General features: G+C 45.5%; 1 protein-coding gene across 7 annotated transcripts in view; it reads right to left on the reverse strand.

Moving 5' to 3' along the window:
• APBA2 (amyloid beta precursor protein binding family A member 2) overlaps window positions 1-23,980 on the reverse strand; it is a 121,079-nt gene extending 97,099 nt beyond the window's left edge. For 5 of the 7 annotated variants that reach the window (XM_008017211.3, XM_073012005.1, XM_038009772.2 and 2 more), the window contains exon 1: window positions 23,921-23,980. The gene's annotated coding sequence lies outside the window, so the exon portion shown is untranslated. Of the gene's footprint in view, window positions 1-5,475; window positions 5,783-5,836; window positions 5,902-23,920 lie in introns of those variants that run through there. The other 2 variants (XM_073012004.1, XM_073012003.1) reach the window with 2 other exon arrangements.
• Window positions 23,981-24,536: the final 556 nt, after the last annotated feature.

Raw genomic sequence — 24,536 nt, forward strand, 5'->3', positions numbered from 1 at the left:
ACAGACTGGAAGAAAACAGTCGAAGTAAATGCACCAGAGAATAAGCATCTGGGATGTATTAAACCTTTTTTGCTTGTATACTCACACACCCAAACACTCACATGAACACCAAAAAGACCCTCCTAGATATCAATAAGAAAAAGACGATTAACCCCATGGGAAACTGAGCAAAAATTACAAAGGGGAAATTGACCAAAGAGAAAATACACGTGCCAGTAAACACAGGCAAATATACCTGACTTCGCAAATAATCCAGGAAATGACAAAATAAAACGGAGGTTTTCTCCCCATCACATCAGCCAAGTTATAACGTCGGGAACTGATGACACTGCCGGGACCGAACCACTTTGTAGCCATTTGGGAAGGGAACCTGACAGTATCTGGTAAACTGCAGAACGCAGACGACAGCCAGCACTTCCGCTTCTTGCTCTCTCCCCTAGAGAAGCATTAACCCACCAGCATAGCATCACTGTTTGTGATAGCAAACATTAGGAAACAACCTAAACGTTCATCGGTAGGACAGTGTTCATTAAATAGTATCTAGTACTGTACACACGGTCCCTGGAAGCCTCCGCAGCGGTTAAAACAAATGAGGCGGATCTCTAAGACAGACCTGTATGTACAGTCATCTGGTTCTCCACAAGACCGTGTCTGAACAACTCCGGCAGCAGAAAAAATGCACAGACTGAGATACCTTCTATGTGCATAAAAACAAAACACAGCCGTGTACCTCTACACACGCATACATACAAGATAATGGAGGAAAACACCAACCACAGAGCGGTTCTCTAGGGAGAGGAAGGTTGTAGATGCAGCCGAGGGAGAGCTCCGCTTTATCTGTGATGTCTGAATTTTCTTCCAGAATGTACTCCTGTGTTGCACAATTCTTCAGATGATTTACAAAGAAAATGCAAATAATTTCTGCCTAACTATAATATCCTTAATCAAAAATAAGTGACAATAAGTAATGCACCGAACAGGGAATGCAAAAGGCCACTTTCCTCCTTCGAAGAATGGCCGTGTTAGGCCCAGCCCCACAGGACAGGAGGGGGAAAGGGAGAGACACACACAGGCAGGCGACCCCCTCCTGGGTCCTCACTCCAAGAGCACAAGTCACTGGGGGTGAGGGGCCGGCCTGCAGCGTGCCCTGTCCTCTGCTTACTTTATTCTCTTTCCAGCCCTGGCCTTAGCCAGTCTGCAGGTTTAGGGGCCAACCTGATTCCCACAGCATGGAAGAAGGTTATACCATAAACTCTGAGAGCCAATTTGCCTCCTATGCCCCGGTCTCTACTGTCTCACAACACACATCAGCCCATCTCCTCCCGGCTTGGCAGAGATGGTCAGGATCCTCATTTCCCAGTTACAGAAGCCAAAGCTCCAAGAGGACGTGTGGCAGGTGCAAGGTCACCCGCAGCAAGTGGGGGCCCAGTTCCGGCCACCTCTCTCGGGTGCAGAGTATCGCTCACGGGCCTCCTGGTGTTGCTCCTCCTCGCTGCCCTCTCCAACTGCAGGTTCCTCCTCCTTATGGAGCTACCATATCCTGTCACTCCTGGACTCCACTGTTTTCTCAGAGCTTGGGAGATGAACAGTTGGCTTCGTGAGAACCCAAGAGCCAAGTTACCTGGCCTCCAAGCTTCCCTGGCAGCTCCAGCTCCATCCCTAGCCAGGGGCTGCTCTGTGACCACACCTGCCACCAGGTGGCCCCTCCTGGATCCGGCTCTGCACAGCTGCCCTTCCTGTGCTCCCTGTCCCAGCCCTGCTGACTCCTCTGGCAGAAGGACAGTCGGCCCCTCCCGGGACGCCAGTTCATTCTTCTTGCTCGTAGGTCCCTGAAACTTCAATCACTGAACAGTCTCTGTAGGGATATATAATTCCTCCCAATCTGCGATTGGCCAAAGGCACAGAAAGAGAATCGTATGGATGCAATCAAAGTCTTCCAGGCACCCAGTGCAGTGAAACGCAGCGTGGTTTCACTCACGGTAATTACAGCAACTCTCGAGAGGCCCGGCACTGTCACCCAAGACTACACAACGCTCAGCCTTGGTTGCACATTAGAATTGCTGAGGGATGGCTGGGCGCAGAGGCTCACGCCTGTAATCCCAGCACTTTGGGAGGCCGAGGTGGGTGGATCACGAGGTCAGGAGATCGAGACCATCCTGGCTAACATAGTGAAACCCTGTCTCTACTAAAAATACAAAAAATTAGCTGGGCGTGGCGGTGGGCGCCTGTAGTCCCAGCTACTCGGGAGGCTGAGGCAGGAGAATGGCGTGAACCTGGGAGGCAGAGCTTGCAGTCAGCCGAGATCACGCCACTGCACTCCAGCCTGGGCGACAGAGCGAGACTCTGTCTCAAAAAAAAAAAGAATTGCTGAGGAGTGAAACTCTGTATTTCTACTGATCTCTATCAATATCTCTATCAACCTATCAATACATAGACCCCACTTCAACAGATCTTCATCCAATGGCCCCGGGACAGTCCCCCAGGAGGAGTTTTTAATGCTTCCAGGTGATGCAATGTGCAGCCACAGTAGCGGAGACTCCAGTCAATTTTCAGAGCTTCACTTGTCAACGGGAACTGACAAGCACGGCTCAGATCTGGGAGGAAAGTCTCAAACAGGAAGTCGGCAATCCACGCAAGCAAGTGGGAGGACAGCAAAGGAAAAAACAGAGTGAAGGAAACAGAAGTAATTGTCAAAAAAGAAACAAAATAACAGCTACTCGGGAGGCTGAGGCAGGAGAATGGCGTAAACCCGGGAGGCGGAGCTTGTAGTGAGCCGAGTTCGTGCCACTGCACTCCAGCCTGGGCAACAGAGCAAAGACTCCGTCTCAAAAAAAAAGAAAAAAAGAAAAAAAAAAAAGAAACAAAATAACAAATTAATACCTTTAAATAAAAGAAGACATTGCTTCAGAAACACAAAGATACAGTGCTACAAAATAAATAATGAAAGCATAGAGAGAGCCCTCAGAGAGCCGAAGTAAAAGCAAGCATAAACATTTCAGTGCAACTATTTAAAGTCATTGAACTATCCCAGAAAACAGAACAGAAAGAAAAGAAGATGGTGCTGGGCACACTGGTGCATGCCTGTAATCCCAGGACTCTGGGAGGCCAGGGTGGACGGATCACTTGAGGTCAGGAGTTCAAGATCAGCCTGGCCAACATGGTGAAATGCCGTCTCTATTAAAAATACAAAAATTAGCCAGGCACAGTGGCGGGCTCCTGTAATCCCAGCTACTCCAGAGGCTGAGGCAGGAGAATCGCTTGAACCCAGGAGGTAGAGGTTGCAGTGGGCAAGAGAGAGAGAGATTCCGTCTCAAAAAAAAGAAAAGAAGATGGAAAAATATGAAAGAAAAGAGAGACTTCAAAGACAGAATGAAGAGGTAAAAAATCAGATAGATAGGAATTCCAGAAAGAGAGAAAAGAGAAAATGGAGAAATTAAAATAGAGAAAATAAGAGGAAACCTCCCAGAAGTGTCTGCAGCGAGCTCCAGGTGCATCTGGCCTTGGTTCTGACCCTCTTCCCACCACAGCCCTTCAGATGCCCCAGACCAGGGAGCAAGGGCCTCAAAGTGCAAAGCCTCCTATCCTCAAGCAGGCAGGCACCATTCTATGCACAGACACCCACCAAATCAGGGGGACCCGGGACCCAACCCTCCTTCCTCCAAAGCTCTGCCTGGCTGTCATCATTGTTGTCTTTTCACAGACTGAACTTACACAGTCATGTTGATCAGCTTTCTTAGAAACAAAAATATAACTCACCGCATGTCTTGAATAAGCATCATTTGATGAAAGGAACAGGTTAAAATTTGAAGATAAAAAAGGAAGGAAAAAGGAACAGACAGAGATGAAATGTAGGCAGAGAGAAATGGAGACAGAAAAGCAAAGGAGAAACAGGCAAAGAAGGAAGGGAGGAGAGAGAAAAGCCCAGAGACCATCAGAGGAGACACCTGCACCCAGTAACACATTCACAGGAGGAGACACATGGACAGGAAAAAAAAGAGCAGCCATTTCTCTCTCCCCACCAGGCTCACTGCCTGAGTTGCAAGGTGCACAAAATAATGGCTCCCTTCTGAAGAGCCAGCCAGCTATTCCCAGTTTTCCACTGACTCTTGATTTCTACCCTTCCCTCCTAATAATCCAGGTCTGCACTTGTGCAGCATACTGCCAGTGTCACTTAGTCCCCACACTCCTGCATGTCAGAGGCTGGGACTGTCGTCTCCACACTAGGAGGCCTTCCCTGACTCACCAAAGGTCCCACAGAGAATATCAGGACCAGGAAGTGAGGGGTCTTTCCACAGAAATCATAAGCGTGAATTTGTGCTTCCTCATGACATGCATGCTCATTAACCTCCACTGCTTTGTCTATCAAAGGGGATAATAAAAGCTCACCTCGTTCCTGTGTTGACCAGAGGTAGATATGACTTTTTTTTTTTTTTTTTTTTTTTTTTTTGAGATTGAGTCTCGCTCTGTCTCCAGGCTGGAGTACAGTGGTGCCATCTCAGCTCAGTGCAACCTTCGACTCCCTGGTTCAAGCGATTCTCCTGTCTCAGCCTCCCAAGTAGCACAACGCCCAGCTAATTTTTGTATTTTTAGTGGAGACAGGGTTTCACCATGTTGGCCAGGATGGTCTCGATCTCTTGACCTTGTGATCCGCCTGCCTCGGCCTCCCAAAGTGCTGGGATTAGAGGCGTGAGCCACTGTGCCCAGCCAACCAGAGGTAGATATGTTAACCCACCTTCTGCAGAAACATGCACAGTTTCTCACAATAATTCTGGGAAGCTGGGGGTTGGGGGGGCAGTGGCCGAAACCAAGACCCAGCACTACAAGGACCTGTCCTGGGTCACACAGCTGGTGGCCAGGGTCCCCGCCTCCTGGCCCAGAGCGACTTCCTCCAGTACTCCCTTCACTCTTGTCCCCCCACACACCTGGCTCATGATGTGCTATTCGGATGCAGTTGTCACTGAGCAAGCAAGTTTCCAAACAGTGGGTGGATTTTCAAAAATCCTATTAGCATAAGAGCAAGAAATCCCAAGTGCCTGACGAACACGTCATCATTTTAAAAAATGTGTTCACTCAACTAACAATGATTTTTCTTCTTCCTGACTTGATAATAGGCTCTCCATTAACAATGATCTCCAGGATCTGGGTCCTAAAAGATTCTCTGCCCCTTATCAACCACCAGCTGATGAAACTGGTGAGCGTGGCTCCTGGGGGGCAGCAGGCACACCACAGACAGGAGAGGGGCTGCCCCCTTGGGATGGGATTTAGCCGCTGAGATTGTCAACCCCAGGAGAGCTGGGCACATTTTTTTTTCTTGTCTCTTAACACTGGAATTTTATGACTAAAGATGCTGTAAAGAAATAAATGAAGGACCCCAGACACGCATTGTACAGTGTGCTCACTCTGCAACTGCCCTGGACAACACCCACTCTGGAAAAGACAGCTTGATGGCTGATTCTCCAAGAGCATGCCTCTCACCTCCAAGAGCACTCAGAAACAGGTATCCTGGTCAGGCAATGTGGATCCCATTCATTTCTCCTTATTTCCCTTAACAATCATAGCAGTCATGTCAACATCATCAAGACAGAAAGCGATGTTCTTCAGGCACAAGTTCTAGAATGCCAAAGGTGGCTTCAGTCATCTGCAACACAGCCTCATTAGAAACCAAAAAAAAGTCCACATCCAACACCCACACTTTAGACTGATTTGGGCAATACAGAAATGGAGTTACCTTCGAAGGTGATTTTGGAGGAAATGGAGAAAAAGAGAGATGACAGGAAAAAACACATGTAAATGTTTCTTAAAGACACAAATAATGTCCAGGCCTGGTGGCATGTACCTGTAGTCCCAGCTACTCAGGAGACGGGCAGGAGGATCACTTGAGCTCAGGAGTTCAAGGCTGCAGTGAGCTATGATGGCACTACTGCACTCCAGCCTGGATAACAAAGTGAGACTCGGTCTCTTTAAAAAAAAAAAAACAATACAGTCAAATGATGACTGAGTAATCTGCAGATGGGTGAGCTCAAATCTGATTCTAAAACAAGGTTTTCGAACAGCTCTGTTCAACAGAAATTTCTGCAATGATAGAAGTGTTCTATCTGTACTGTCCAACATGGCAGGCATTGAACACTTGAAACATGGTTAGTCCAACAGAGAAACTGCATTTTTTGTTTGCTTCATTTTAATTCATTTAAATTAAATTTAAATGGCCACATGTATCAAGTAGCTGCCATTATGGACAGTGCAGTTCTAAAATGCATTTATTAAAGGATTGTTTGGGGATCACATCTAAGAAAAGTGGTAATTATTAGAGCTAAAAATGAATTCAGTAAGAGGAAGTTTGTGAAATTAGCCTCATTTCTCCGATACAGAATCTGCAAAGGAAGTTAAGGGAGATCTGGAAGAGAGTATATCTGGACTGTAGCAAAGCAGGATTTTACCAGGTCCTTCCCAATGTTCTTGTGGATCATCTGACATATGTGAGCTACATGCAGCAAAGTGAGATGGAGTAGGAGCTACCTACGTGAGCACACCGAGCAGGCATCGACTCAGGGAAAACTGTCAGTCTGTGGGGATTCTCCAACGACCTGGCTCTTTTCAACCCTGGATGATGAGAAAGCACATGGCAGCTCTTCAGAACTGTAGATGACACAAAACTGGGATGCAGACTTGAAGGGGATGTAAAAATATCAAGTCGAGTTCAGGGATGGCAGCAGTAAAGTTGAGCAAAAGCATACACACAGATCTTACATATCCTGCTTGATTGAGAAAGGTACGCTTTCACTGCCAGATATGCTAATGTGAATCACAAACCTCATCTCTGAAGCAATCTTCTTACACAAGTCCATTATTAACCATATAGGGAGGCTTAATTTCTTTAAGGCCTAACTAGAAATCTGCACCAATAATTACACTGACCCATTAGACTGAAAAGCCTGTTTTACATAGTTCACTCCAATTGCTCCTTTCATCAAATGCTTTTATGATGAATACTATCTTCCAAGGTCATTATTTATTTCCTTACCTTAAAGAGAGGGTGGAAGCCAATTCTTTGCTAACGCCCTTGTGACTAAGGGCATAAATGAATGAAAGGCAAAGAATGACTCACTTTCCTATATGACATAACATCTTCATTACTCAGGATAGTTGCTGTATGGGCGCAAAGCATCAGATATTAAAATATGAGGAACCATCAACCATGACAGAGTGGGAGAAGTAAAAATAAAATTATGTCTGAAGAATTCCACTGCCTGCTATGATGCACTAGCTTGTGTCAGACTAATCCTCTCACCAAGAACAACCAGAAACTCTTGACAAAAATTTTTTAAATGATCTCTGTGGAAACATCAGAGAGCTACCAAGGCAGTTAGGACTGAGGGGCTGAGATCATGACAAGTAGATAATTACCCAGAAATTAGCTCAGCATTCTGTGCTGCTTTTCTCATCAAGGCATTTGGGGATTCGTGAGTGATGGAAGCCAAAAGGCTAAAAACACACACAGAAAGAAAGTAGTGGTTAAGGGGCAATAGTGCTAAGCAGAACTTTCAGTAGTCTCGGAGGACTGGGGAAATAAGAAATTGCAATTTATGGCTAATAAGGCAACAAGAACTTGAGGGCCCAGATTCGTAGAGTTGAAACAACACAGAGGAGTGAGTCCACTATCTTAAGAAAGGGCAAACGCTGGAACTATCTGAACAACAAAATTAACAAAGCATTACTGGTTTATAACCCAAAGTATAAAATGAATATCCATGAGTCCACACAAATACAAATAAATGAATGAGAAAATAAATGAGTGAGAATAGACCAATCTCCCTGTGCAGAACTGCAAATAATTGGTGTAGATACTGTCCCCTCATGGAGATGAGTGTTATGACGATTGAGGGTAACATCAACAGTGATAAATTATGTGCCCCTGATTTGGAAGGGTAAGAATGGCACTTTTTCAGATGGGATATTCTGCCCCAAAGCCCATAACCCCTATTGAACCATGGGAAAAATGTCAACCAAACTCAGATTGAAGGATATTCTATGAAATACCTGACCAGTACTCTTCAAAACTGTCAAGGTCATCAGAAACAAGAGAGGTCAGAGGAACTGTCACAGTCTAAAAGAACCTAAAGCGACATGATAACAGAACTCAAAGCCATCTCTTGATGGAATCCTGGAACAGCAAAAGGACATTCGATGAAAACTCAGAAAATGTGAATGAAGTATGGACTTCAGTTAAGAATAATGTGTTGGCACTGGTTCATTAATTACAACAGATGTACCATACTAATGTGAGATGTTAACAATAGGGAAAAGTAGCTACACAATGTATGGGAACTCTCTCTACTATCTTTGCAACATCTCTGTGAATCTAAAACTATTCTAAAGCAATAAGTTAAAAAAGAAAGTTTATATACTTATATTGGTAATTAGACAAACTAGATTTTACAAAGAGAAGCATTCTTACAGAAAAGAAAGAATTCATAATTAAAAAGGGCAACCTACTAGAAATAAATTCTAAATGTATATGTATCTAGTTAAATGCACTCAAAATTTATAAAGGGAGAATTGACAGGACTATAATAAGACAAATCTAAAGCATTAGACATTATGAAATTTATGCCTATTAGACATAAATAGACATTATGAACAGTGGGATACTTTAACACACTTCTTTCAGTAAGTGATATAATAAAGAGGTAAAAATAAGAATGGAAATATAAGATTTGAATACCACAATTACCCATTTTTCCTCATGAATATACCTAAAGTACTGAACCAAGGAACTACACACAAGGGCACATGGGATATTCTGTCAAAATTAATCATATGGTGGACAAGTCTAAAGCCAGTGTAAACAGATTTCAAAATGTTAACATTGTAAACAATCTGTTCCTGACTACAGTGTAAGCAAGCTAGAAATAAATGACAAAAATATAACCGGAAAATATGGAGGCATTTGGAAATCAACTACTTTAAAATAACCCACATGTCACAGGAGAAATTTTAAAAAGTAAACACATTTTCAACTAATTAATAATAAAGATACAATGTATCCAATGTATCCAAAAATGGTGCTGGACAGCCAGCCATGTTCACAGCAGCACTATTCATCACGGCCAAGGAATAAAAGCCACCCAGTGTCTATCAATGGATGATGGATAAACAAAATGTGGTCTATTCATACCACAGAATATTATTCAGCCTCAAAAGGGGAGGAAATCTTATCCCACAACACAGCACCGATAAACCTTGAGGACATTATACTAAGTGAAATAAGCCAGTCACAAAAAGATAAAAGCTGTAGGATTCCACTTAACTGAGGTACCTGGAGTAGCCAAATTCACAGAGTCAGAAAGCAGAACGGTGGCCCCTGGCTGTTTAATGGGTATAGATTTTCAGATTCACAAGATGAAAAAGTTCTGGAGATCTGTTTCACAACATTACGAATTTACCTAACACTACCGAACTGTACATTTAAAAATGGTTAAGATGGTAAATTTTATGCTATGTTTTCCTGCTACAATTTTAAAAAATAGTGGGTTACAGCTAAAGCAGGCTTAATAGGCTATTTATAACCCTAAAACCACACATTAGGAAACAAGAAAACTGGAAAAAATAAATATGCTGTTGTTTTCATGTTCTTAGGTATGCATGGATTTCCTAAAGAGGGCACAAAGAAGCTTCACCCTTAAAGGGAAAGATTGATAATCTGGGCCTTCTCATCAAAAGATACCACTGAAAGTGAGAAAGTGCGAGAAAATATTCGTAATATGTACATCTAGCAAAGGTCTCAGGTACTAACTATATAAAGAACTGCTGGCCAGGCATGGTGGCTCACACATGTAATCCCAACACTTTGGGAGGCCAAGGCGGGTGGATCACGAGGTCAGGAGATCGAGACCATCCTGGCTAACATGGTGAAACTCCGTCTCTACTAAAAAATACAAAAAATTAGCTGGGCGTGGTGGTGGGCGCCTGTAGTCCCAGCTACTCGGGAGGCTGAGGCAGGAGAATGGCGTGAACTCGGGAGGCGGAGCTTGCAGTGAGCCGAGATAGCGCCACAGCCCTCCAGCCTGGGTGACAGAGCCAGACTCGGTCTCAAAAAAAAAAGAACTCCTACAAAGCACTAAGAGAAAGAAAATGCAACAGAAAAAAGAGCAAAAACTTGCACAAAAACTTCAAGAGAAGGTTTCAAAAAGCACAAGACAAGTATTCGAAAGAGATATTCAACAGTTAGTCTTCAGTGAGCTGAAAATCATACCAGAGGATCCCACTGTGCACCCACCAGAAATCAAATTAAAATGACTGACACCACCAGTTACGAGCAAGGATGTGCAGCAAACGAAACTCCTATTTGCAGGTGGGAGTGTAATTGGGTACAACCACATCAGAAAAAGGACTGGCAGCGTTCACCAAAATAGAAACATACCCAGGCCCTGTGACCTGCCCATTCCAATCCTGGATGTACCCTCAACAGAAACGCAATCACGTGTACACCAAATGTGTAAGACTTCCTAGCAGCAATCAGGACCCAAAACTAGAAAAGATGCAAATGTCCATCAAACAGAATCGATGAATTATTTGTATTTTTACAATGCTCTGTAGCAGTGAGTCAATGAACTAGTCACACTCAAAACCTGTGAGTGACTCTCACAAACATAATGTGGCATAAAAGAAGCTGACACAAAACAGTATCTATTGTAGAAATTCATTTATTAAAAAAAATCCAAACATTTGCAAAAATAACATTTGGTGCTAGGACTCTGATTACCTTTAGGTGGTGGTGGGGCTTGGGGGGGTCATAGGTTATGGCTGGGAGAGGATCCTAGGGGAGATTCTTGTGTTGTGGTGATGTTTTGATTCCTAGCCTGGGTGGTGGTTTCATGGATATGTTCACTTTGAAAATATTCATGGCAGTGAACACTTAGGATTTTTGTAATTTTCTGTTTACATTATACTTGAATTAAGAAGCTTATTTTAAAATAAGTGGCTTGAAAAAGGTGACTCTCCAAAGCTTCCTCCCACTTTAGTCTCCATGAGAAACTCCAGGTGCTCGTTTTGAGGGTGTGGATTGTTACAGTGAGGGGAGGGGGTGCAATGTGCTATGAGGCCGTATCTTGGGCAGGGGCTCATGTTTTTAGAGATTTTCCTCAGATTCTGCTCTGAACCCCAGGCTCTGCCTGCTGTCATGGGACTGGAAACACTGCCCTAACTTCTGTAAGTCAGATTTTCTGATGCCTTCTCAGTAGGATACCTTGGTGCACGAGGGGATCCAAGGCGCTCGAGGAGGATCTCCATGTTAGTATCAGGTTCCATAGTTCAGCATCTGGGAGAAGGAGCCCGCCGGCTTCCTCCCCCTTGCGCACACACACCCTCTGTCCCGGTTAACCCACGTTAGAGAACAGCTTCCCAACTGATCAGACTGGAAGACCAGAAACATGGTTTCAGTTACCTTTGGCAGAGAGCAACAGGAGAGGCGAGGGAACGGAAACCAAGTCCCAGAGAATGGTGGGAAGGCAGACACTCAGGGGCATGAATAATGACTGTGGGTAGAATTCGTACATATGGAGTGTCCCTGTGATTGGTTCTGTGTTTTTTTTTTAAATTATTATTATTATTTGTTTTTGTTGTTGTTCTGAGACAGGATCTTGCTCTGTTACCTAGGTTGGAATGCTGTGGTGCGATCACAGCTCACTACAGCCTCGAACTTCCAGGCTCAAAGGACCCTCCCACTTCAGCCTCCTGAGTAGCTGGAACACCTAGGTGATTTGTTATTTTAATTTTATGTAGTGTTGCCCCGGCTGGTCTCGAACTCCTGGGCTCAAGTGATCCCACCATCTATGCTTTCAATAATAACATTCAGTGTGTGTTTTACTAGATATGGTGCTGAGTCCTTTCTGTTGTAAGAAGAAAAAAAATGTGGTAAAATACATATAACATAAAATTTACCATTGGAAGCACTTTGAAGAATACAGCTTAGTGGCATTAAGTACATTCACATTGCTGGGCTATGACCGTCCGTCTCCAGAACTCTTTTCACTTTGTACAACTGAACCTCTGTCCCGATGAAACACTAACCCCCCTTCCCTCTCCTTCCAGCCCCTGGCAACCACCATTCTACTTTCTGTCTCCATGAATTTGACTATTCTGAGTACCTCATGTCAGTGCAATTACACAGGATTTATGCTTTTCTATCTGGCTTCTTTCATTTAGCATAATGACCTCAAGGTTCAAAGTTCATCCATGTCACAGCATGTGGTCAGAATTTCCTTCCTTTTCAAGGCAACGTAATACTCCGTTCTGTGTACACACCACATTTTGTTGATCCATTCATCTGCCAGTGGACTCCTAGGTTACTTCCACCCCTTGACTCTTGTGACCCATGCTGCGTGAACATGAATGTACAGATATTTCTTCGAGCCCCTGCTTCTACTTCCCTTGGGCATATGCCCAGAAGTGAAATCATGCCTAGATTACACGGCAATTCTATGTTCAATTTTTTGAGGCACTACCATATACTGATTTCCGATGGGCCGTACCATTTACATTCCCACCTAAGGTGCACAAGGGTTCCAATTCTGCCACATCCTCACAGGCACTTATTTTCTGTTCTGTTTTGTAATAGCCAGCCTAAAAGATGTGAGGTGGTATCTTTAGATTTTGATTTGCAATTCTCTAACGATTTGTGATGTTGAGCACATTTTCCTGTGTTTATTGGCCATGTGTCTGTCTTCTGTGGAGAAATGTTTATTCAAGCCCTTTGCTCATTTGTTAATCAGGTGGCTTGTCTTTTATGTTAAAGTCTAAGAATTCTTCACACATTCTGGATATTAACCCTTTATCGGATGTACGAATTATAAAGATTTCCTTCCATTCCTTGGGTTGCCTTTTCACTGCTGACTGTGTCCTTTGAGACAAGGGCGGGGTCAAGTGGAGAAAACTGAATCATGGGGGCAGTTTCCCCCATACAGTTTTTGAGGTAGTGAATAAATCTCATGAGATCTGATGGTTTTATAAATGAGAGTTCCCCTTCGCAAGCTCTCTTGCCTGCTGCCATGTGAAACGTGCCTTTGCTCTTCCTTTGTCTTCCGACATGACTATGAGGCCTCCCCAGCCATGTGGAACTGTGAGTCCATTAAACCTCTTTCCTTTATAAATTACCCAGTTTCGGGTATGTCTTCATTAGCAGCATGAGAATGGACTAATACAGGTAGTATTGACATCTTAACAATATTGTCTTCTAATCTAAAAACATGCCATTTCTTTCCATTTACTGGTGTCGTAATTTCTCTCAGCAATGTTCAGTAGTGTTCTGTGCACAAATTTTTTTCTTCCTTGGTTAATGGAATTGTTTTCTTACCTCCCCTTCTGGATTGCTCATTCCTAGTGTAGAGAAATACAACTGATATTTGCATGTTGATTTTGGATACTGCAACTTTACCGAATTCATGTATTAGTTATAACAGCTTTGTGTGTGTGTGAAGTCTTTAAGGCCTTCTACATACTGCGTAAGACCATGACATGTGAAAAGAGAGAAAATTTCACCTCTTCCTTTCCAATTTGGATGCCTCTGATTTCTTTTTCTTGCCAAATTGTTCTGGCTAGAATTTCTAGCACTATGTTAAATAGAAGTGGTGAAAGGGGGCATCCTTGTCTTGTTTCTGATCTTAAGAGGAAAAGCCTTTGCAAGTTTTCACCACTGGGTATGCTGTTGGCTGTGGGCTTTGCCTTGTATGGTCTTTATTATGTTGCAGTATTGAACTCTTTCTTTTCTAACTGTCAAAGCATTATTTATTTATCTATTTATTTATTTGCTTAGAGACAGAGTCTCGCTCTGTTGCCCAGGCTGGAGTGCGGCAGCATGATCTCGGCTCACCGCAACCTTTGCTTCCTGGGTTTAAGTGATTCTCCCGCCTCAGCCTCCCGAGTAGCTGGGATTACAGGGACCTGCCACCATGCCGGGCTAATTTTTGTATTTTTAGTAGAGATGGGATTTCACCATGTTGGCCAAGCTGGTCTTGAACTCCTGACCTCAAGTGATCTGCCTGCCTCGGCCTCCCAAAGCGCTGGGATTGCTAGTGTGAGCTACCGTGCCCAGCCAACAATTTGTATTTAAAAAAGCAGCAAGAGCAGTGACTCACGTCTGTAATCCCAGTGCTTTGGGAGGCCAAGGAGGGAAGACTACCTAAGCTTAGGAGTTCAAGACCAGTCTGGGCAAAACAATGAGACCCTGTCTCTAATTAAACATTTAAAAATCAGCTGGGTGTGGTGGCATGTGCCTGAGGTCCCAGCTGCTTGGGAGACCCAGGTGGAAGGACTGTTTGAGCCCAGGAGGTTGAGGCTGCAGTGAGCAGAGACTGCGGCACTGCACTCCAGCCTAGGCAACAGAGAGAGATGCTATCTCAAACAAACAAAAAAGGCACATTACTCCCATATTCCAGATAAGAAAATCAAGGTTTAGAGAGATCAAGCCATTTGCCCAGGGTGACACAGAGACAGTTAAGCGGTAGAGGCAGAATTCCGATGCAAGTCTGGGCAATTCTTAGGTGTTTAATTTCAGCCCCTATCTATGCCTTTGCCATTTAAGATGTGGTCTGAGGACCAGAAGCATCTGTACCACCTGGGGGGTTGTTAGAAACACAAAATCACAGATCCACCAAAAACCATGGAATCAGAATCTGTATTTAAGCAAGGTCCCAGGCTGGGCGTGGTGGCTCATGCCTGTAACCCCAGCACTTTGAGAGGCCAAGGCAGGTGGATCACCTGAGGTCAGGAGTTCAAGACCAGCCTGGCCAACATGAAGAAACGCCATCTCTACTAAAAATACAAAAATTAGTTGGGCATGGTGGTGTGCGCCTGTAATCCCTGCTACTCGGGAGGCTGAGGCAGAAGAATTGCTTGAACCCAGGAGGCAGAGGGTGCAGTGAGCAGAGATCATGCCATTGCACTCCAGCCTGGGCAACAAGAGCGATTCTCCATCTCAAAAAATAAAAATAAAATAAACGAGTTCCCCAGGAGATTCTAGGGCACACTGGAGTTTGAGCAGCCGTGCGTTAGGCCAGTGGTCCTCAACTTTGATGTAGGTCAGCACCACTGAGAAGGCTAACAAAGAACACAGAAGCCCAGGATGGAGGAAGCAGGATACGGCCTGCATTTGTATTTTTACCAAGTTCCCCAGGTGATCCTGATACCAAACACAGTCTGAGAACCACGGTGCTACACCAATGTGGAAATGGCCTCTAGGTTTCAGGACTGAGTGTGCCACTACGCTAAGCTAGAGCTGGGAATAGATTTCAGATAAAATTGTCCCCAGCACAGATTGTCTCTGGGGCATGGAGTGCAGAGAAGCAAAGAACCCTCTGTCACAGGAAGGGGGCAAACAGGGGTGAGACCTTCACTTCCACGACTGAGCTCAGGAAGAAAGTCTGCTCAGAAGCCACGTGGGGTCTCTACAACCCTGAAAGGCCAGATCTTGTCTAGAACTTGGCTTTTAGAAGGGATCCTAGACATATCCCAAGTTTCCAAGACAAAAGCCTGGGCCTCAGTCTCCCTCCAGCATCCCTGAGAGCAGGTGTGGACCATGCTACAGGCACCAGCCCACTGTGACCCTGAGGTTAGTGGGAGACAGGAAGTGACAATACTGCCACCTCATGCATCTGCAGCACCAGCTTTTGGTCCTGGAGCCCCCATGTGTTACCAAGCGTGTGGTCTTTTTGAGGTACTGACTCAGCAATCACGCCACTCTTCTAGCTGTTGCTGTGAAAGTCTTCCGTCCATATCATTAAAGTTCATAACGAGTTGACTTTTAGAAAGGAGATTATCCCAGATAATCTGGCTGGATGTGGATCAATTTGTCGGCAGACCTTAAAAGCAGAGCCAAGGCTTCCTTCAGGAAGAAGAAATTCTGCCTGTGGACTGCAGCTTCAGCCATGCCTGGGAGTTCCAGCCTGCCCTTCCCCATGGCCTGCCCTGTGGGTTGCCCGGTCAGGTCCCACAACCGCGCGAGCGGATTCCTCACACTATATCTCCTCATATCCATCCCCTACTGCTTCTCTGGCTGAACCTGACTAATTGACCAAGCCTTTCTCCCATCCATCCCCTACTGTTTCCGTGCACCACTGAAACTATTCCAGCTCCATAGAGACTCCGCAGGTGGATGTCCTATCAGCCAGCTATCAGACCTGGAGCTAGCAGCTTAACTACTCTGAACCTCTTTCCTCAAACAGCAAGGGTCTAGACTAATGGATGCGCAGAAGGAACCTCATGGTGGAAAAACATTCAGCACCTGCATTAGCTTTTGAAGAGCTATCTCCAGTAGCAGCAGATGTTCTCTGAGGGTAGATCTGACTCAGGTCTTAAGTAGATTCTGAAGGGAGTCTCCGGAGACGACCTCCATACCATGAACACACTAGCCTGGTCGTCTCTCTGAGAGACTCTTTGAGGAGTCTCTGGTGCACGGGCCTCCACCCCACGCTGCACCCACCGAGGTCAACTATGGAAAACACACATCCCTTCCTGTCAGCCTCCAACAAAGACCTGCCAGGGCTTCTCCTGGGCCGTCTACACAGGTCAAGCTGACCTCTGTTACTTCTTCCACCTCACCCCTGGCTCCTCCATCAAGCCAGGCCAAACAATTCATTCCCGGACACACCACGCTGCTTCCTCTGTCCACGCTTCAGTCATATATACGTGCTTGTTTGGCTGGAACACCCGTCTTCCCCCTCTCTCGCAGAAATGTATATTCATCCTTCGAGATGAAAGATCAACCCTCACTCCCTCCTGGACAACCCACTGGACTGATGAGTCCACCCACCCCAGGCTGCACTTCATCTCCCTCCACATTCACAGTGTGTGGACACCAAGACGCCACCCTTTCCTGCAGCGGCTGATTCTAGAACTGAAGGTCACGTGCTCTCTTTCCAGCCTCGCATTAACCCATGCCAAACACGCCTGCCTGCCACCAGTCTGTTTTTCAACGTAATCACTTTTACATGAACAATGAATACAAATCCAACAACGGACAATGCACAGTGCACCCCACACATGAGGCTCAGGAGGTAAGTGGTGGTCTCTCCCTGCAGCCCCCCACTCGCTGACCCCCCGAGACCAGAACACAGCAAATGACATGGACTTTCTTGGAATGAGGGTCTCTTAAGAGACGGTAACAGCGACCGCTGCTAGGAGTCCTCCCACCATCCAGGGTGGCATACCATCACCCTTTCCTCCGCAGACGTATGAACTGATGGAAGGAGATTAAGCAATTTGCCCGAGAAAGGAGATTAGTTCATAGCAGCCCTAGACTGTACGAAATGCAATTCTTTGTAGTGCACTCTGCTGCGATACAGGAGACCCCTGTTATGACTCTGGAACTTAGAAAACGTCTCCATGAACATGTACATTGCTCATCCATTCGTCCAAGCACACCTTGTGGGATGAGAGTTAAATTAGCATGTCCGTATGTGCCTAGCAGCACACATGGTAAAAGTAAGTCTGGGAGACAACAGGTTAAACGGAATTTAAATTATTCCCTTTCCTGCAGGACTTCTGAAGGCCTTTTATATGGTGCTTTGGAAGTGTCCAAGACCGGCAGTACAGACAGCGCTTCCTGGCCGAATGTGAACGTGGACTATTATATTCAGGAACATCCGCTGGGACTCTTCAGAACACAGTTTGGGAATGCCGGCTTGCACACGAATGTCATTAATTAGAACTGGACATAATTAATTAGAGCTGAATATCATTAATCAAAAGTTACATACAGAAATGGCTAACTTCCTTTTCATCACACTAATTATGTTGGGCTCAACCTAGTAGCAGTTCCTCGTGCTACTTTCTTAACCCATTTTCCATGTTTTAAAAAAAAGGTGTTGATTAATTTTTTTTCTCTCCTGAAGTACAACTGAAAACAAAAAAGAACTGGGAGTCAGAGCAGGAGCTTCCAATCTGAAAGCACACACCAAGTCTGCAAGCAAAGAGTAAGAGCCAGCTCCTCGTCCTCTCTTTGCCTCTTCCAGGGAAGGAAACAAGCAAGATCAGGAAACTCACATGTGCTACATATCCCCGCTTCATTGTGTGGTTCATTCTCACAATCTACCCGCCCCCAACTCATGAGTCTCCACTTTGCAGATGGGATATTGAGCTTCCGAACATTTCTAGAGTCTAGGAGCAGTGGCTCATGCCTGCAATCCCAGCACTTCGGGAGGCCCACGTGGGAGGACCACTTGAGGCCAGGAGTTTGAGACCAGTCTGAGCAACATGGTGAGATGCCCTCTCTACAAAAGATTTTAAAATTAGCTGGGCATGGTGGCACTCACCTGTAGTCCTAGCTACTCAGGGAGCCGAGGTGGGAAGACTGCTTGAGCCCAGCTCAAGCCACAGTGAGTTATGAACATGCCACTGCACTCCAGCCTGGGTGACAGAGTGAGACGCTGTCTCAAAAAAATAAATAAATAAAAATAAAAATAAGAGACTAGAGCTATGTGATGACCACATACTTCTTGAGCATCCACTGTACATGAGGCACTTGGCTGGGCACTGGAGGATACGGGACAAGCAGGCCTGCAAATCTAGAGATAGAAGCCAGGCAGGAGGGCTGTGGACTCAGATGTCCACCCAAGGTCCCAAAAAGGGAAGCCCATGAGCCTCATCTGTGAAGATAGAGAGAAGCGCCTGAGAGAGGAATCCGCCACACAGGCAGGGCCAGAAGGAGCCTCCCATGTGAAGGCAGCAGTTTAAGAGGCAGAGCCAGGTCAATGTGCAAAGCCTGGCTCATTCAGAAATCCTACCAATTTCACGCAGGGAACAGTGGCTCACACTTGTAATCCTAGCACTCTAGGGGCCAAGGAGTTCAAGACCAGCCTGGGCAACATGGCAAAATCCCATCTCTATTTAAAAAATATAAAAATTAGCTGGATGTGGTGGCACGTGCCTGTAATCCCTGCCACTCAGGAGGCCAAGGAGGAAGGGTTGATTGAGCCCTGGAGGTCAAGGTTGCAGTGCGCCATGATCACACCACTGCACTCCAGCCTGGGCAATAGAGCAAGACCCTGTCTCTAAATAAATAAATAAATCCCACCCATTTCAATGAAGAGACAAACAGAACCGTCTGTACAAGGGTGCCAGGTAGTCAGCCAAGGTGGAGGATGAACCAGCAAGACAGGAGCAAGATGGCCCCATCAGAGGTACCCACAGCAGAGAACACTGGGGTCTGTGTGCCTCCATCCAGGTGTTCAGTGCAACTTCTTTTCTCCTCAACTTTGCAAATACGCAGAAATATAGAAAGCAATGTAGCAAACCTCCATGAACACACCACTCAGACTTAACCATCGCTGTCAGTCCCAAGCCCTCATAGTCCCCCTTCTCAGGATCACTATCATTCACTATGCAGAACAAAGCCTGATATTTTCTATTCTAATCCAGTTCATATTTTTAGAAAATGCTGGTTGTGACCCACTTGTGATGGTTAATTTTACATGTCAACCTGACTGGGCCACAAGGTGCCCATGCCTCTGGTTAAACACTGTTTCTGGATAGTCTGTGAGGTGTTTCTGGAAGAGGTTAGCATTGGAATTGGCAGACTGAGGAAAGCAGACGGCCCTCCTCAGTGTAGGCGGGCAGCGTCCACTCCAGTGAGGGCCTGCATACAACAAAACAGCAGAGGAGGGTTGAATTCACGCTCCGCCTGACTGCTTAACTGGGACATTGGTCTTCTCTGTCCTCCACGCTTCTGGTTCTCAGGCCTTTCGGCCCGGACTGGAATCTGCACCAGTTCTCTGCTTCCCAGGCCTTTGCACTACAATATGGGCTTCCCTGGGTCTCTAGCTTGTAGATGGCAGATTGTGGGACTTCACAGATGCCATCTTACACAAGCCAATACCTTATAATCTATCAATTGACCCCAATGAATTGATCAATCAACACATAAACTCTAAGAAAAATTGATCCTATGGGTTCTGTTTTCAAGAGAACTGACTAAAACAACACTGAATCCATTTCATGACCTGCTAAGGTATCTATACCCAGGAGCGGAATTGCTGGGTCCTGGGGGATCCACATTTCAACCTTACTAGATAACACCTAATTGTTCTCCAAAGAGGTTTTACTAATTTGCCCTTGATAAACAGGACATGAAGGCCCCCTTGCTTCACACTCTGAGCAGCCTTCGATTATCAGACTTTCCAATTTGCCAACATGTGAGTGTGTAGGGGTATCTCACAATCTCCCTGGCAGTTCCCTGATTAGGAGCGAGGCAGAGTTCATTTGTCTACTTGACATTTGCGTTTCTTCATCTTCACAGTATTTGCTCCTTTTTCAATTCTATTGTCTTTTTAAAATTAATCTGAAAGAGTTCTTGATACAAACAGAATACCAATCTCTCACAGTACATTCATCATGAATATTTATTCCAACCTGTTGTTCTCTTAAAGAAGTTGCTAATACTGATGTTTGCTTAATCCATCTTTTCTTTTATGATGTGTGTATGTTTCCCACCTCAAGAGCAGACAGAAAAAAATCTTCTATGTATTTTAACATTTTTCTCTTTACATTTTGGCCTTTAATTCTTTTGTTCTTTTCTTTTGTTTTGTTTTGTGTTTTGTTTTGAGATGGAGTCTCATTCTGTCACCCAGGCTAGAGTGCAGTGCCACAATCTCGCTCACTGCAACCTCTGCCACCCAGGTTCAAGCAATTCTGCCTCAGCCTCACGAGTAGCTGGGATTACAGGTGTCCTCCACCACACCTGGCTAATTTTTGGTATTTTTAGTACAGATGGGGTTTTGCCATGTTGGCCAGGCTCGTCTTGAACTCCCGACCTCAGGTGATCTGCCTGCCTCGGCCTCCCAAAGTACTGGGATTACAGGTGTGAGCCACCATGCCCAGCATAGGCCTTTAATTCTATGGCCGTTTACTGGTACATATGCTGTGAGGTAGGGATTTCACTTCATCTTTTCTCTTTTCCTATGTGGCCAACCAGCTGTCCTGCATCACTTCCCACCTGGTCCATAACACAGCTCTGCCATCTCCTGGCTTCCTATACATGTGAGCACTTGCTCCTAGCCTCACTACCCTGTCCCAGCCATTGCCCTGTCTCTTCCTGCACAAACGTCGTACAGTCTTCATCATCCTGGCTCTCCAACAGGAACCTCACTGCTTGGGGGTCTCATGGCCTCCTCCCTTAGTGCTCTGGCTTTGTGTTTTCTCTTCATGTCTCGTAGCTTGGAATTTCCATGCCGTTCTTTGGATCTTATATTTTAAAAAACACTTTGGGCTAGGTTTTACACAGCATTTATATGCATCTGTACTGGGGCACATAATAGTACCACATCAGCCAGTCATTTTCAGGACATGATGTCTTCTAACTTAATATATGTTCTGAGACTTGCTGTAATTTAAATACAGCTTATTAATCTTTTCTATGTTCCTTCAGGATAATTGCTGCTTTTATATATTTCATTATTCACACATTTTATAGATCAAGGGCCTATAGGATGCTTATCATAGGATATAGTGAGGCCTAGAATTTAATTCTCAAAAAAAAAAAAAAGAAGAAGAAGAAGAAAAGAGCCCTAAACTTTTCCTGTAAGTGGAAGCACATTCACAAATTATCCTATGAAAAGACATCAGGCACACCACGGGTATTAGTATTCTGAAGCTACAGAATGATTCCATTTGCAGTAGAAAAATAAATAAACCCAGGCCGTTTCTTCTCTTTACAGATCTCCTCACAGAGATTCATTCTGGCATAATTGGCATTTAAAAATATCCATCTCCTTGCTGCCTTTCTCTCTGAGAAGGAATATGCTTTTCTGCTGGGAAGCTGCAGAGACTTGTGATGAGTATATTCACTTACATGATAGGCCTATTACACTGCAGATGGGTGAGCGCAATCGGGAAGACAGCCCAGCACCTTCTCTATTGCAATTGATTTTGATCGTCTAATAGTATTTCAGGACACATAAAAATTCCAGTAGTTCTTTTCTGGACTCAGAAGAAAAAAATGCCTTATATCTTAGAGACATAAATAGAACCACCCTATGACTCTCTCAGAATGTAATGACACCCCAGGTTCCATAAGGAAAACGTCAAGAAGCCAATTTTGCCGTGGACAGTCCGTAGAGGGTGGATAGGCTGAGGCAGCTGCTTATCCCTGGGCTCCCAGAAGACTGGAATTGTATGGAATCGTGAGCTGCGTCTCCATAAGTAACAACATCTCCCTTCATAAGCTGTCCTTACTGCTGGTGACAATCAAAATCTCCAGCACTTTCAGAGCCGAGTGGATGATGCATCTAATGTCATTACGGCTGAAGTATGTTTACAACCCTAAGCGGAAAGTTAAACAGAGCAGAAAAGGCCTTGTGGAGAGCACAAAAGTATATTCACAAACTTCGAAAACTGACAACAGAGAAAAATTTCAGTAGACACTCCAGCTTATGGCCAAACCCATTAATAACCATGCAGCTCCTCTCCATTTCATCTTGTTGCATGGACGAGGGCTGATTGTCCTACATCTCTTAAATGCCTTGTGAATGTGCCCCCTCCATGGAGAGCCACCGTGGAATTCACCCAGGACATCTGTGACAAGAATGCTTCCCAACTGGATGCAAGGGAACTCCGGCCACACAAGCAGCACAGGGGTGTGAGCGGTTACCACGATGTGGGAAAGATGCAGGACGGAAAGTGAAATCAATAAAGCTGCCTTGCTTTACAAATAATGGCTCTCCGGGTGGCTTCAAATAGCCAGACCTGTGGCCTTGTGCTGCCCCGGAAGAAAAACTGTGATTCTGAACCTGAGTCTTGACACTCCAGAATCCCGTCCTCGCCCCTGCTGGTCTTCATCCGTCCCCTCACAACTGGCACAGAGCTTCCCCACGGGGACACACAAAGTGTTCCTTGCCTTGGTCGGGGGGTGGTCCCAAGGCCACTGCTGCCTTACATGTGACACTCTCAACTGCCTCCCTGTCCAAGCTTTACCACATGCTCCTTCCCAAGAATACATAAGAACCCCCAGAATCCCTCAGAAGCTCAGGCCTGCTCTGGGCATCAGGACAGGAAGACCATCCCTGGCTCTGCTTCTTTAACTCCAGCAACAATGCCCTCTGCTCCTCGTTCTCCAAACACACCCCACCCCGTACACTGGCTTCCCTACAACGCCGCCGCCTTGTGTGTCTCCAGCCACAGAAGAGGAGAGCCAATTCATCTGCAGTGCAGAACCTGTCCCTTGCAAGTCTCCCTGTGTGGAACACTCGGTTGGCACCAGGGCTCTGTTCCTACCAGTCCTACGGGGCAGGGGCAAGGGCAATCCAGATGCTGACCGTGGGGCAGTGTCATCAGGGCTGCAATACTGCTCCATGCACCGGGAGGGAGGATGGGCCACGCTCCATCCCTGGCAAGCTGAGGAGGCCTCTTTCGATCAAAGTTAGATTCCTTCTGCTCAGCTTCCTGGTATCTCACAATGGCTGGTCCCTTCTCGAAGTAGACCAGCCACTGCCCACACTGGAGAGTGAAAGGTTCGAGTGCTACCATTGTTGCCAATATACATGTGTCTACTTTGGCTGTAACTAGGAACCTAGGTAGGGGTTACACAAATCAATGACTGAGTCTGGTGAGGACCACAGTTTACAGAAACACCAGTATGATGAGGAGGGATGCACGGGGAGTGCTTGTCTTGCTGTTGTCATTGGGTGGTGGGCAGGTTGGTTCCAGGCAAGGTGAGTGCCAGCAGAGTCCCTACTGTCTGTCCACTCCTTGGCTGTGACTCAAACCCCAGCTTCGAACTCCCCGAGCTCACACACACAGGATCCCAGAAAACAAAGAGCCATGGCAGTTGCCAGTTCTGCCTGCAGTGTAGCATTTTCCCTCCAGTGACACGGTCCGCTCCCCACACGGCAAACGCAAAACCTCACTCCATGCAATGCTGCCTTGTATTTCTTACCGAAAATGAGTGGTCTGGTAATGTCCCGAAAAATCTCCTGCCTGCCGATCAAATCTTTCTGGAAGAAAACAGAAGAAAACAGAGAAAATTACTTTTGTTTCAGCAATGATACAGGTGCCCACATAGAGCTCCTTCAAGTATAAAAATGTAAATATGAGGCTTTGAATCACCTGTAAAAGTGAATAGATTATAATTCTAATGAGATAATCAGAAATTACCCTAAACAAATAATTAAAATGTTTCTTTAGCCATTCATCGCATAATTATTGCCTTAAGAACAATGTGTTGGGCAAATAAAGAGATGGCTTATGTACCATTCTGCCAGGAGAGACTCTCTGCATTTTAATGAGGCTCCTCAAAGCCCTCATGAATATGTATTTTCCCACAACAAAGCTTGACCCCACGGGTTTGCAAAGCTGATGCTTCACGACACTTTCAGACTGTGGAGGGTGTACATATGGGGGTGGGCGGGGAGTGGAGAGCGATGAAAGTGAAGAGAGGAAGGAGGACCACCTCTCCCTTCCAATGCCCAGGGTCTCAGCCCACCTTCTCCTGGGCGAGATCGTCTCATGAAAAGAATGAGGAAGAGACCACCAGGTCTCAGACTTCCCTGAAT

This window comes from Chlorocebus sabaeus, chromosome 26 (assembly GCF_047675955.1).
Source record: "Chlorocebus sabaeus isolate Y175 chromosome 26, mChlSab1.0.hap1, whole genome shotgun sequence".
NCBI lineage: Eukaryota > Metazoa > Chordata > Mammalia > Primates > Cercopithecidae > Chlorocebus > Chlorocebus sabaeus.